The sequence below is a fragment of the Taeniopygia guttata genome, chromosome 8, assembly GCF_048771995.1.
Source record: "Taeniopygia guttata chromosome 8, bTaeGut7.mat, whole genome shotgun sequence".
Classification (NCBI taxonomy): domain Eukaryota; kingdom Metazoa; phylum Chordata; class Aves; order Passeriformes; family Estrildidae; genus Taeniopygia; species Taeniopygia guttata.
The window spans coordinates 5,877,037-5,891,410 of NC_133033.1; the positions used below are offsets into that span (position 1 = coordinate 5,877,037).

Below are 14,374 nucleotides of genomic sequence, written 5' to 3' on the forward strand. Positions count from 1 at the left end.
ATCAGTTATGAGATAACATAGTGGGTGGAATTTATGAGTTCTCATAGTGTTTGTCTCAAGTGAGCATGTACTTACACTGTGTCACATTTGGTCAGATGAGAAAATACAACTGCTGTGCTTACTCACATTTATAACTTTCGTGCATTGTGTTGTCTGTTGCAGTGTCATGTTTATGCAACACTTGAGTACCTGAATGGCTGATTTTAGAACTAAAAAAGGGAATCCAAAGCCCTAAAAATGTTTATCAGGTGTGAGAAATTGTACCCTATAGCAGAGCTGGAGTAACTCGAAATTGAGCAGCATGTACTTTGTGATTTATTTTCTGTTGTCCAGCTGTTCAACATCATCTGATTCATTAAACAGCGTGAACTGAGCTCCCAGAGATAAGCACTAATTTTCTGTGTTCTGTTGCTTTGGAGGCATTGGATTCTGCAGACAGAAGGAAACATTTTGGGAAGTACCAGAAACTGGACAAAAAACCAGCATATTCCTGAAGTGTGGAGAACTGGGAGGCCTATGGTTTGCTGGTTAGGTTCTCCCATCTGCAGAGCAGTGTAATGTTTACCAGGTGACACTGATCTGAACCCAGATTTCTGGTGAGCTGTTCTGGCTGTCCAGCAAATACTAATGAGAGTGACAAAGTAGGAAACATAAATCCTGTTTGGGATAAGGTGTATCTTCCAATAGCAGCTTAGCACCTTGCATTTTATGGCCGGGGGTCACTCCACTGCAGCCCAAAAGTGTAGCCTAAGCATCCCAGTGTATCCTCCTCTGCTTCTGCCACAGTCTGGGTTTGCAGCATGGCCAAGATGTTCCTACATCCAAATGGAGCTGCCAGTCCCAAGTGTCCTGCTCAGCTCACGCATGGCATCCTGTGCTTCTGTTGTGCACTTGCATCTTGTTTGAAAATTCCTCTAGTATTGCCAGTTCTGGTTTGCATCAATTTCTGTGCTAATCAGATAGTCACTGCTTCACTACTAATTTGTGTTAGAGTCTGAAACAGGAGGTGGCAGGAGTGTTTGAAACTTGAGGGGAGCAGGTGTAAGTGCAGCAGATAAACACTGTATTATGAGCTGCTGTGCTTCATTAACTGAAGTACCTTCATGTGATATATGACTCAAGTGATTGAACTTTGTGTATTACTCAAAGAAGGCTCGATGGTGGTATTTTCTCAGCCAGATTCTGGCTGGTTTGTCTTTCTGACAAACTCATCCAGACATCTGCAGCAGCGCTAGAGGGTAAAGTCACGGCGAGAGAGCTGCGGCTGTGGATCTGTGTTTGCACAGATGCTCCTGGTGCTACCAGGTTTTACTGTCCCTCCGCCTTCCTTACAGCCAGAGCAATAAAACAGAACATGCAGGGGCCCTGTGCATAGGATGTTTACGAGGCAGAACACTCACCCTACTGCTGTTTTTGCTTTTGCATGTGCTTATTCAAAGGTTCACCTGCTGCTTCCCCTCGGTGCGTCCCTGGGTCGGCGCTGCCGCCTGGCAGTTGTGAAGCTGCTGCGTGTTCCAGTGCCATGGTAACTGCATCCTGCTCTGCTGGCTGCCAGCGGGCACCAAGCCTGCCCAGTTCTGAAAGGAAGCAAGTGCTCCAAGTGCCAAATTGTGGTAGCCTGGCATGAGTCAGCTTTGATAAGTCCAGGTGAAGTCCTTTACCAAGGAATGCAAGTCTTTTTTATTGAGGGAAGAAAGAGAAATAACTCCCATCAAGTGTGTTTTGGATTTTTAACTCTAAAAAATGTGTTTTCATTGGAATTACCACCTAGTGCTAAATTGTTTTCTTGCTCTGCGGTTTAACCTCAAGCTGTACACATTTCTGTAAGGCTGAGCTACTTTTCCAATTGTTTCCTCTTTGTGTTGTGCACTCTGGCTTGCTCTTGAAAAGGTTAGAGAGCACCTTTGTAAGCACTTTTGCACTTACTGCAAGGCGAGTTTTTGCAGACTACCGTCATAACATTTAAAATCACGGAGTTGTGCCTAAGAGTGAGCAAGTAGAGCTGGGGAAAAGTGAGGAATTCTTGTTTGCTTTTTACAGAAGAAATACTCTGATGCACACAGGTGCATCACTTAATTACATGGAATAATAACACCGGAAAGTTGCACCAAACAATGGTAATTAAGAAATACATTTTTTCAAGTCTTTCATGTACAAGAGTGGAATGATGTACCATAATAACTTCTATGCATCTGTTACTCTCTCCTGGCCCTCACTGGGTTGTAGAACCACCAGTGCTGTGAGAGCAGTGTGGTGAGACACTGAGGTGAAGTTGTCTGAAGGAAGGTTGTGCTCAGTGCAGCATGATGGGGCTTGCAGCAAGGCTGGCTTAGCTAAAGCACAGCTTCAGCTGACTCTGCTGTGGCTCCTCCACCTCTGGAGTCCTGCCTCTGGCAGGTGAGGGCGTGTGCAGATAACTCCACTGTGCAGTGCTGATGTGTCCTAAAGGGAGCAAGTGAGTGCAGTAAAAACTGGGACAAAACTTGTGCAGAACTGAAGTAGGACCATGGCAAGAAAAACCACAGTGCCTGTAATGAATACATTAATTACAGTGGAAAACAGCACCAAAGAGCAGTGCTATAAATGCTGGCTTGCAAGCAGCAAGGAGTGGCCCTGAGCAGCAATCCCAGGAGGGCTGGAGAGGTGGAATTGCTGTTGCAGAAGTGTCAGTCTTTGTGAACTCCAGGTAGATTCCAGCCCTCCTGGGAGTGATTGGTGTCTGGGCTTCCTGAGATGTGGAAGGGGCTTTGCATTTGGCAAAGTTCTTCAGCCTCTTATTATACACCCTTCCTCACCAAACCCCTCCCTAGGTTGTGTTCCTAAGTGTGAGAGTGAAGCACAGAAGGTACTTGAATGGTTTGGCTGATTATGGGAACTCAGAGCTTCAGATGAGCAGTATTTCTGCACTGATTATCATTCTGACTGCTGTAGTATAATTATGTAACTGCTGCAAATCCATACCTGTTTAAGGTGCCTTATCCTAGCTAAAAATTATCTTCTCTTTTAGAAGAATGCCCTTCATCTTGAAAATAGCATGCAGGAAGAATCACTACTGCAAAGATATTAAATGAGGTAAATCTGTGAGAACCGCTTACTCCCTCTTGAATTTTTGGGGAATTGGAAGCAGAAGATTAATAATTTCTTTCCACTTGCACTGGTTAATGATTTTAGGGAAAATCAAACTCTTGCAAGGGAAGAATCTGCATAAAGTGCAGATTTTGTGTGTACTTTCTACTCTTCTGAGTTGCACATGCCATAGTAGCATGTTCAAAGTTCTGGCCATTGTTCTGAGGTCTTGGAAATGTTTGAAATTACTTCAGTTTTTCTGCTAAAATTCTGCCATAAATATGTATAGGAGCTACTTAATGTTCAAGAGACTGCAAGAAATCTAAAGAGAACAAATTCAGTAAAAATACACCATTGTCATGGGAAAACTATGATTTCAGTAATCTTTCACCTGAATCTGGAAGTGGTCTTGGTCTACAGGATATTTATTGCTTTAACATGAAATTCCGCCTGAGTGAGTGGAACTTGCAGAATATGGCTGAACGTTGGACACAGCAGCACCTTTGCATCAGTGCAGCCTCAGCTCAGAGTGATTTGTCAGTTCTCCCATCTGCAGCAGGGGCTTTGGGAATCCTCCCTTGCCCACCTGGCTGGGAGACCAGGAAGCAGTTGTGTGTCAAAACCTGATGTTGCTAAGTGATGGCAAAGTAGCCACCTGCCTTAGCATTTACAAACCCCCAGTGCTCAAACAGAAGGAAATGAATAACTTTATTTTCCATTATCTGTGTGCAAGGTGTTTATTCACTCTGGTCCTGAAAGTATCAAACATGTGCATCCGTTTTACTCCAGCTGGAATCTTCAGAGTTTTCAAGTCCCTGTTATGGCAGCTATTTATTCTGCCTGAGAATACATCATCCAAGTAATGTTGTATTACCCTATAGCTATGAGAGACAGTGCAGTCAGTTTGATGATTAAAAAAACAACTCAGCAACCCAACCAGAAACCAAATACAAAACCAAATTGCTTTTTAACACCTAATACAAAGGCAGAGAAGAGGTGATATTTGTTGAGTTGGTCATAATGTCAGAATCCATACAACAGCCCTCTTTATCTTTTCTCTCCTTTTTGTTTTTTTTTAAGCTATAGCCTATGTAATATATAGCCAAGAAAAATTGTAGCATTGATTTCTTTTCTTACTATATTTTTTTTGTGAAAGAAACTGAGAAGAAATACAGATTATCAGATTTGCTAACTACTCTGGGACTGTTATCAGGAAATAGGAGAAGTAGGAGATCTTTCACTTCTTGTCTACTTATTTTACAGATATTAAAAAAAAATTTATAAAGGCTTAATTGCCCTCATGCCACAGTTGAGTCTGCTGTGTTCTGCTAAAATCTGTCTGCTCAATAAAGTACTTGTTCAAAATAATCTCTCAAAGGGAGATGCTGAGTGACTTTTGCAGCTGTGACTCATTGGATCTTCATTTTTTAAATGAAAAGATTCCCAAGACATATTAATTTTAAGATCTCATCTATTAAATTCTTGATTAATAACAATGAGATTAGTATTTTGTCAGTGTGTCAGGGCTTGAGAGATTCATATAACTATTGTTCTCTCTTCAGAACAGGAGGGATAGTTCATTTTTTCACTGAGAAGGAGCTAAGAGACCCAGGTTTAGAACTAGAATCCCTCACCTGAGAGAATGGAAGCTTTTCCAGTACTTGTCTCCCTGTGAGGTGCAGTCAGGATTCCAGCTCCCCAAATTAATTGGTCTTCCCTCCATCCAGAGGATGTGGAGCACCTGTGTGTGTGCAGAGGAAGGGTCAGGGGTTTTCAGGAATGAAATCTGTACTGGTATTGGTGATTACTTCCTACTCCTAAAAAATGAGCTCTTCCTGAGTTTTACAGTTCTGCCCAACACAAGCAGCCCTTTGAATTTGAATTGGAGCAATTTCTAGCAGGGCCTTCTGACCCCAGAGAAGCTCTTTTCCAGAGTCAGGAGTGTGTCCTGTGTAAAGAAGTGTCCTCTCTTGGGAGTCTTGGTGCCTTGGTTCTTGGCTTGAGCAGTCCCAAAGTGTCACTCAGCTCCCACAGGGAGCTATAAAACCCTGTAAGTTTAGCTTTGCTCTTATAATTGATCTCTTCATTCACTCTGAGTAATGAATGGAACAGAAAATTGTGTTTCTTTGTTTTATTGAGTAATGAAAGGCAAAATTGTGCTTCCTTTACTAAACAACCATTGCCAAAAATAGCACCTGACTATATTTTACCTGTCTCTTCCTCCTTACTATTATTTTACTACACTAAATGCAATCTTTTTTTTTTCTCCCTTTGGATTTCTTTCCATCTTTGTGCCCTGAAGCTGCAAACAGCAAATTTTGTGAGTCATATAAATGCTCTGAGACATCAACTTAAGTAGAAACTGGAGAATGAGTTCTCAAAAGGTTGTGAATGCTGCTGACGTCAATCTCAGATAGAAATAAGAAAGATATGGCTGGCAGATCCTGTGAGCAGGACTGTAAGCACACTTATGCTAATTCTGTTGTTGGAGGAGAAATTGTGTTTTTATAAATGAAGGCGATAGTCCCAACTGAAGACTTAACAGGCATTCATCTTAGTAACTAGATGATCTTGAGCTTTCATATTTTATGCTGAAACTTGCCTTCAGCAGATTCAAGCAAAATTGCTTGGAAGTGACTAAAATGAATGGCAGCATGCTTTTTGCTTTTTAAGCTTGTAATATAATTCAGTTTTCCAGCTCTACTTCTGCAGAATTCGTCCTTCAAAGTGACATTGCAAAGTATGGGGTTTTGTAATGAACAGAAGGCTGTGATGAGCCTATTTAGAGATTTTTCTTGATTGTCTCTGGCAGAGAACAGAATTTTGAAAGTAGCAAGGAGTCATGAAAGTCAATATGTCTTATGAATTGTTTTGATAACATGAAACATTTATCTTGTAGAAAGCTGTTAGTAATATGTTTTTGAAGTTAAATGCATGCAGATTGCATATCCATATTGATTTGATGGTGCTATTGAAGGTTCCTATAGGTGCAGTGAGGAGAGTGCAAGAAATGACTAAAGGAAAGGGATGCTTATTTTGTGGAAACTACAGGGAAGTTATTTGTTGCTAGCTTATCAGTGCAGAATGTTTTTGTGTGTGTGCATGTTTTGCCTTTAATGAGTGCAGCAGTTCAAAATTGACAGATAACTGATGTACTTGTTGACTACTTTATCCTCCCTCCATTCAGATGGTTCACTGGAAGCCTGCATCCAATTGTTAATTATTAGTGCTGCAGTGATCACTCTGACTCTAGATGTGTTTTGACCAAAAGTATGTTTCCAGTGATGAAATAGGAGTTAAAGATGTTTAGCCCTTTTTCAAATCAAGCTGTCTTTTGGAGAGGATCTTACAGCAGCAGATACAATAGTGCCAGGTTCAGAGAGACCAAAGTGAATTGAAGTGAGCCCAGAGGTATTGAAGGAGCAAGGTAATGTGATTGCTGGTTAACTGGATCAGGGCAGCAGAGGAAATGCCTCCACCAGGTATCTGTATTGCTGTGCTCAGGTGTCTTCCTGATTCTGTGCAGAACTTTTGACACATTTCTGTGAGAAGTCAGTTTTCAGACTGGGGGCACAGCAGGTACCTGGATATGAAATATTGCAGTCAAGGCCAGTATGAAAATAAACAAGAAATATCCCTTCAAGTTTAGAGATTAAATACAGGCTGGATTTACCTGCAGGTAGCCAGCAAGAGCTCAGCAGGAAAGTAATGAAGTGGGACTGTCTAGCTGGGTACTTGGTGCAAAATGTGCTTTTGCTTTGATGCTGAGGAGAGTGCAGGGGAAGAAGTTCTGGCTCTTGAAGAGTGTGCACACTGTTCTGGGAATAGAAATAACAGAGAGCAGCCCCTGGGATTAGTGCTGCTGCCAGCTCAGGGGACACCAGAGTGGATCTGTCTGAGGGCTCAGGCTTCAGTCACAGGCTCCTTCTGGAAGGGAGACCAAACCTTAACCTTACCAATTTGCAGTATTTCTCTGCCATAACTCCTTGGTCACCACTGAAAGGAAGAAGTAGGCAGTGATAGGTATCAGCCACTGCAATAGGAGATAACACGTCTGAGGTATGTGCTGACAGTAGAATTCTAAGGCTTTTGACCAAAAATGATCAGAGATCATCTGGAAGTCAGTGTACAATTTCATCAGAGGAAGGGACCTGTGAGGGATGAGGCCCTTTTAAATTACACCTATAGGGTTAAGGAAAAGTTTTGACTTGAGAGTCTGTGAGGGATAAAAAAGGGTCTGGGGAATTGAATTTGCCTGATCCTGCATGGAGGAGGAAGAGAGGTTTTAGTATTTCAGTTATAGGAATATTTTGGTAATGCAAAGGTAGTCCACCACAAGCTGATTTATTGGAGATTGGCTTCTAAGTTAGGAAAGTGTTTCCCCTGTTATGTTACTTACGTAAAGTTTTATAAAATTATACTTCTGCAATTTTGTATCTATTGCAGAAACATCCATTTCTGATCACTGTTTAGATCAGCAGCTTGTACTGTTCAGGACAGGATGCTGAAACACTTCAGCTGCTAATCTGAGCTGGTGTGGTGATTTCTTTACCCTATGGTGGTTCCTCTACCCCATGGTGAATGAGTATAGAGACAGAGAAGCATTTCTATTTCCTGAAGCTTCCTGTTTCTGATTAACCAGCATAAAAATTAATATCTGCTGAATTGATGCTTATCAGAATTCCTAAACAACTCTTCTGCCTCCAGCAGTGACACTCAATTATGTTTCTCACTCCTAAGCCTCTTAGAGGTTTAGCATTTATGAATCCCCTCTAATACTTTGCTTGACACATTTGGTTAGGCATATGACAGTGATCAGCTGAGAGAAAAACAAGTCATCTCATCAAGTACAAATTGAGGCTTCTAGTAAGGAGAGTGGAGAGGCAAGCTAAGGTTTCCTGCTGTTTGAATCAGACTAGAACAGGGCTGTTAAAATAACTGTAATGCATTTAATATAAAAACAGGCTATGTGTCCACTTCCAAGCCAGCTTCAGAGAGTCCACTACAGCTGTTTCTGTGAGCAGCTGTGGCAGGGAGGCTGAGGACTGGGTGCATTGAAGAGAGGTGGTTCAGCTCTGACCTGGTGCCTCAGGATGCTGAGCATGCTGAGGGTGTGTATCTGACACTTGATATTGGTTCTGCAGCTAAACTGTGGGATAAAACCCAAACACAGGGCTCTGAAGGGCTGCCCACCCAGTGCCTCCTGGTGTGCAGAGTAGGTGATCTAGTGGGGAGGAGGCAGCCCTGTGCTGACTGGGGTGGTGGCTCCTGCAGCCCCTTGGTGCTTGCTCCTGCCCCCCATGCACAGCAAAACGCAGCAGTGGCTGCAGAGGTGCTGCTTGGCCAGCCTGGGTCACCTCTCAGTGGTGGCTTCATGATGAAGGCTCCTAAGCATTCCTGCAATACCAATGATGTTAAGAAATAGTTGGTATTGTAAGCAGGTGCATTCCAGCTCGGCATACTTTGACAATTTGACAGCAGCCAGATGTTTAACTAGGTGGAGTAAGTGATGACTCAAAATACCATCATATAAATCCTGCAAATGGTACCACAGCTGAGCCTCTGGGTATGCCTGGTGAATTGTGATTTCTCAGAGGTCCTGTTTGATCAGAGACTAAGCTCTTCCTTTAACCTGTGACTGAACCCCACAGAGACAGCAGGTATTGTGATGCATCACTAGTGACTAATTGCAACAAGTCAGTTAATTGCTCCTTTGGAGCTACACAAGGCAGGTTGAAAACAGTTAAATGTTGGTGTTTTAATGGAAATTGTCCTAATATTGCTGTGAAATGGAACTGCAGAAATAAGATTCCTACAGCTGCACAGTCTTGCTTTGGTATACATTTCAGCCAGCATATGGTATGCATTTTAACCGAACACATGGAGAACTAATTTGATTTGAGTTGATTGATTTTGATTACTGGCATGAGGATATGCTAATGAGAAACAATCCAGCATGTCTAAAAGATTGTTTCAATTTCTAGCACAGCTGATACATGTTTGTATCATATGCATAAAAAGTAGGGGAAAAAATGTTGTCTATTTTGAAATTTTTCTCAGTGGTTACTCTGTGGTGAACAGGAGGAGACACATTATTCTCATTGCAGCTTGACAACACATTTTTCTGTCAGTACAAATTAGGACTGATTGAATATATTTAGGTGGAACAGGTGTCGTTTTTGCATTAGGAACTGGGCAATACTGGTAGCTGTAAAAAACCTCAAGCCGTTTTTCAGGAGAACTTTTGCTGTGGATCAGGAGGTGAATCTAAAAAGTTTCAGATGGATGTTGTTGACTAGAGGTGTGTGAGGTGTAGGAGACCAGTTCAGACCAATGTCTTTGAAATTGGTTTGTTAGTTTTCAATTTACTGGAGCCTGTTCAGTTTAGATGTTTTGTGTACATGTTGCTTAGGGAGCAAAACCGTAATATCATAGTGGAGGATTTTCAGAGAAGGTGGATTATTGGATGCAACATCTCAAACCTCAGGCTAAATACTTGTGAGCACTCAGTTGTAGGTAGGAAGCCTTGCTGTTGTTTTGTGTGGATATAAACCAGCCAAGGTATGAAATGCTGCTCTTTGAAAAGAAGCAGAACACCTTCCTTGATGTATTTATCCCTCCTGCACTCTCAAAAAATCATATCAACTTATGTAGATTGGGGTCCTGCAAATGCTGAACAAACATGCATCACTCTAAATATACAACTTAAGACAGTGGAGCTGGTTGTTCTACCCTTATGAATATGGATTGAAATAAAAATATTTTCAAGGGGTCAGTAAATGAAGCCGAGTCATAGCAAGTCAGTTGCTCTCCTTATGGGAGAGTTAGAATCATGGAATTGTTTAGGTTGGAAAAGACCTCCAAGATGGAGTCCAGCTGTTTACCCAGCACTGCCAAGCCCACCACTAACCTGTATCCTCAGGAGCCACATCCACTTGTCTTTTAAATACCTCCTGGGGTGATGACTCCACCACTTCTGTGGACAGCCTGTTCCAGTGCCTTACCACCCTCTAGTGAAGAAAATTTTTCTTAATATCTAATTTAAACCTCTGCTTGTGCAACTTGAAGCCATTTTCCCTTGTTCTGTCACTTTTTAGCAGGGAACAGAGCCTGATCCCCACCTGGCTGCACCTCCTTTTAGGGAGTTGTGGAGAGTGACAAGGTCCTCCTGAGTCTCCTTTTCTCCAGGCTGAACATTCCCAGCTCCCTCAACTGCTCCTCACTTGTGCTCCTTCCCCAGCTCCATTGCTCTTCTCCAGACATGATTGATAGCTAAGTCCCAGAATAATTTCCACCTAGCCAAAAATACCCACTTCATCAAGGAGGAATAAAATCTTATTTATACAAGAACATTAAATGATAATCCACCACATAGTAATTGATAGCAACTGATGTGAGTGACTTATGCAAATAATCACTATGGACACAGCTGCTGCAGGAGAGGAAAAGAGTGGGATGCTTTACAACCATCTCTGCATGACGTTTCTCACACAGGACTTGAGGAACCACACTGCCTCTGTGCAGCTACCAAGGTGAGCCATATAAATAACATTTCTTTAAGTAAACAGGAGCCTCCTGTGTTAAACCTGGGTTGGAGGAGGGGAGCTCTGCTTCTTTTCTCCCTGCTCTAAGGTTCCGCAGTGGGGCCAAACCTTCTGCGTAGGCACAAAACTACTGCTCAGGGAGAAGAAATTCGCAGGTAAGATAAGCCCACAAATGTCAGAGCTGCAGTTGCTTTGTCCCAGAGCAGCTCCAAGGTGATCACAGTGCTTGTTGCACTGTTGGCAGCACAGCTGGCAGTACTGACAGTGAGGCTGCTTTGGGACTCTGGAGTTCTCTCACCTTTAGGCACTGTGATGTGTGAGAGGAGGAGATGGCACCCCTGAGAAGCAGAAAGTCCCACTGACATATGACATGTTGCTCTGTTCCTAGCTGGGGTGTTCTCCTTGGGTACACAACAACACAACCTGGCTTTTCTGCTTTGGCTGTATGTTTGCAGGAGCAGTTCATGGGATGTGAGCGCAGTTGCTAAGATCAGGAAGAGGTTTGCTGGTATTTAATCTGCTCCTGTCAAGCAGCAGGGCGGTATCTCCTCCTGGATGTAGCAGATGACAGCCTTGTGTGTCCATGAGGCAGTTTGTATATGATATTTGGAAAGCATAGCTTGTCAGTAACACCTGTCTTCATTCAGGTGGGTAACCAGATGGGCAGTAAAGGCAAATGAACTATACTCTATATATGATTCAGTGAAACCTATTTTTTTGTGGCCAAAACAATCTGTATTTCAATGTAATACCTCCAATCTGTATTTCAGTATAAATGAGTAGCTACCTCCAGGCTGGCTTTTCTTTTTCTTTTTTTTTTTCCTTTACCTTTTTCTCTTCTATATCAACTCTTCATTCCTTAAGAGGAACACTAACTAGTTCTGAAATGGCTTTGTCATACTGTGTCTATAGATTCCTGTTTCTCACATGCCCCAAAAATTCAGCTCTTCTCTGCAAGGACAGCTGGAATAGAAGAAGATCCATGGCACTGGAAGTGGGACAGAAGTAATCCATGGAGGTGGGAGATATTTGTGTAATTGGGAGGAAAATCCTTGCTGGTCAAAGGTCAGTGAAGAGAAATGTTCTCACAAAGACTCAGCAGGACTCCTAAAAGGCCTTGGCATGTGCCCTTGTCTCCCCTGCTTTAGCAGCCTGTGGTGAGCTGCCCCTCCAGCACTGTCCATCTGCAGTGACAGGAGCCTGCTCTGTGACTGGCAGGGTTTGGCACTGTTGAGCAAGTGAAGAAATGGAAAATCAGCTGCTAATCTCAGCTGAGCTCAGACAACCCCAAAAAACCTCAACTCATACAGCAGCATACCTGGGAGCAAAATCTGGATCAGATGCTCTTTCTGAAGTTACATTGGAAAACTCTGCCCAGAAATTATTTCACTTTCAAATTGTGGGAACTATAATGAATTATGAATAACAAGCTGGTGACTCCTGTGAACAAAGAAATTCTGAAAAGTCCTGTGCTGGTTTATTGCAGCTTCCCACACAGCAGGATGAATGAGTTTGCAGCAGGGAAAGTACAGGTCTGTGTTAAAGTATTCAATTTTGTGTTGAAAACACAAAGCTGGAAGGAACAATAGTATCCTGGTAACTTGTGATCCTAATCTTTTTACAAGATTGTAAAACTGTTTACACTGGCAGTATCAAGTTAATGTAGCACATTCTTTCTCAATTTCTTGTTTTCCCTTTTATTGCAACTATGTGTTTGCAAACTCTCTGCTGTTATATACTGCTATTTGAAACCTTGTGATCCCTTCAGCAAAACAAGGATGCTAATGAAAAGTATATTTACTACTGTGCCTAGTTGATTTTTTTCCTTCAGTTATTCGCTTTCTTTGTTTTAACAATCCTGTTAGCACCTTAGAATTCTGACCTAAGCAGAGTCTAATTGGGACACAATATGAAGCCTATGATTCGGTTTCTCTTTTCATTAGATTTTTTCATTAATTGTATTTTCATCAATTCCTCCTGGAATCTGAATATATCTGCAAAATTTCAGTAACCACGTGGATATAGAGGTGGTGACAACTCTGTTTTTTCAGAGTATGAATATAGTTCTCAGTGCAGTCTGTGCACTAAATCTGCATTACCAGTACCATTACATTTGGATTATGTTGCAAGGTGACAAATGGAAAAGCTCCAAGAGGAGGATACTGCTGCATGCTAGAAACCTCTGTCACACAGCATCAAATCCTGACCTGAGTGTCTTAGATGCATGAATCAAATGCATCTTTGTCTTTGAATGCCTTAAGCTTTACCAGATTTTGTCATTATTTTGTGGCTGCTGAGTTTGGCCAAACCTCTGAAAGTGACAAAAGAAACTCTACACAATGATGTAAAAACCAACCAAGCAAAAACCCCAACAACCAAAAAAAAACCCAATCCACTAGCAGATGCAGAGGTCTATGATTGCCAAAATAACTAATTGAGGTGTTTTCCCCCCTCCCTTTTAAAATTTTGCATAGTGAAATGGATACAAGTCCTAGACCTAGTGAGATCAGCCAGTTCTTTGGTTTTTACTGAGTATGGCAAGGATAATATCACTTTATCATCTGCAGATTCTGAGTACCTTGGGAATTGCAGATTTAGAGAATCATTCAAGCTTGAAGGAGAAACTGCCTGAAGACCTGCTGATCTCTGTCACAGATGAACAGACCTGTCTCCTGCCCAAGGAAGCTGCTTGTTTTGCCTTTTTTGAAATAAGCCTTGTAACATCCTGGGATGATTATTGTACTTAACTCACCAAAATACAGCTCATCTTTCCAACAGTTTATGATGAGCCAGCTTTCCCAACATCTTTTTTTTGCTCTTCTTTTGGCTCATTTCAGTTTGTCCGTTATTCCTCAACCATGACAAGATGTCTCCTTCCCTGAAGTGACAGATCCCATCCCCTCCAGGAAAGTCCCAGTCTATTTCTAGTTTCATCCATCCCATTTTCTTTCATGGGCACAGAGATTGCCCTCTTTGTTTGCCAGGTGCACCTCGAATACTTGCTGTTTTTCTTCTTTCCACACAAAAATGCTGCCTCTCCCCTTTCTGAAGAGCAGAGCATGGATGTGGCACTGAAGCAAGTGCGGATGCGAGGTGGTTCCTGCAGCTCGTGTCAATAAGCTGTTTTGAAAGAGGGGGCATGTGTGCAGGTTGGTTATGTTTACATCTCATTTCAGGAGAGAGACTGCAGCTCCACTGCTCACTGATTAAAAGGAGGTAAACATGTTGCCTGTTCTTATCTAGGAGTTTTTATATAATATTTGCTGCCTGTTGATGTAACTGCCCTAATGAATGCAGAGTGATTTGATGTATCATTAGTGATGTGGAAGGACACTACGAGATTAGAACAGAATGTTTATTCTTTATTATCTAATACTTATTGCCTGACTGTTTGACTCCAGGAAGAGCATATAACATGGATGAAAACTTTGCTGCATATTTACTTTTGCCCTACTTAATGAGGATAACTAGAATCCAGGAAACTTTTAGTCACTAAGCATCAGGAAGACTGGCAGAAAGAGCTGTTTAAAAGTTGCAAAGACTTCTTGTTGAGGATTAGAGTTTAGGATTCCCTTCTCTCAGCTGGAGGTGTTGGCAAGAGTTGAGCTCTAATGTTATCACACAGTTTGCTAAAAAGGCCTGGCTGAGGTTGGGAATTATGGGAGCTCTCAGTTTGTCCTGGTAGGACAGGGATGAAATCTTTGATTTCCCCTCCAGGCTCCATATGAAGAACTAGTAAAAGAACACATCTAAACAGTTTTGGA

The 14,374-nt window shown here is 42.1% G+C and overlaps 1 protein-coding gene and 1 long non-coding RNA gene across 3 annotated transcripts in view; one reads left to right on the forward strand and one right to left on the reverse strand.

Moving 5' to 3' along the window:
- The window catches only part of RAB3B (RAB3B, member RAS oncogene family), a 49,803-nt gene that overhangs the window by 15,797 nt on the left and 19,632 nt on the right, over nt 1–14,374 (forward strand). The gene's annotated exons all lie outside the window — the stretch shown is intronic.
- Nucleotides 4,168–14,374, reverse strand: part of LOC121470337 (uncharacterized) — a 31,524-nt gene continuing 21,317 nt past the window's right edge. The window contains exon 3 of the long non-coding RNA XR_005981163.2: nt 4,168–4,807. This is a non-coding gene — a long non-coding RNA (uncharacterized lncRNA). The remainder of the gene's footprint in view (nt 4,808–14,374) is intronic.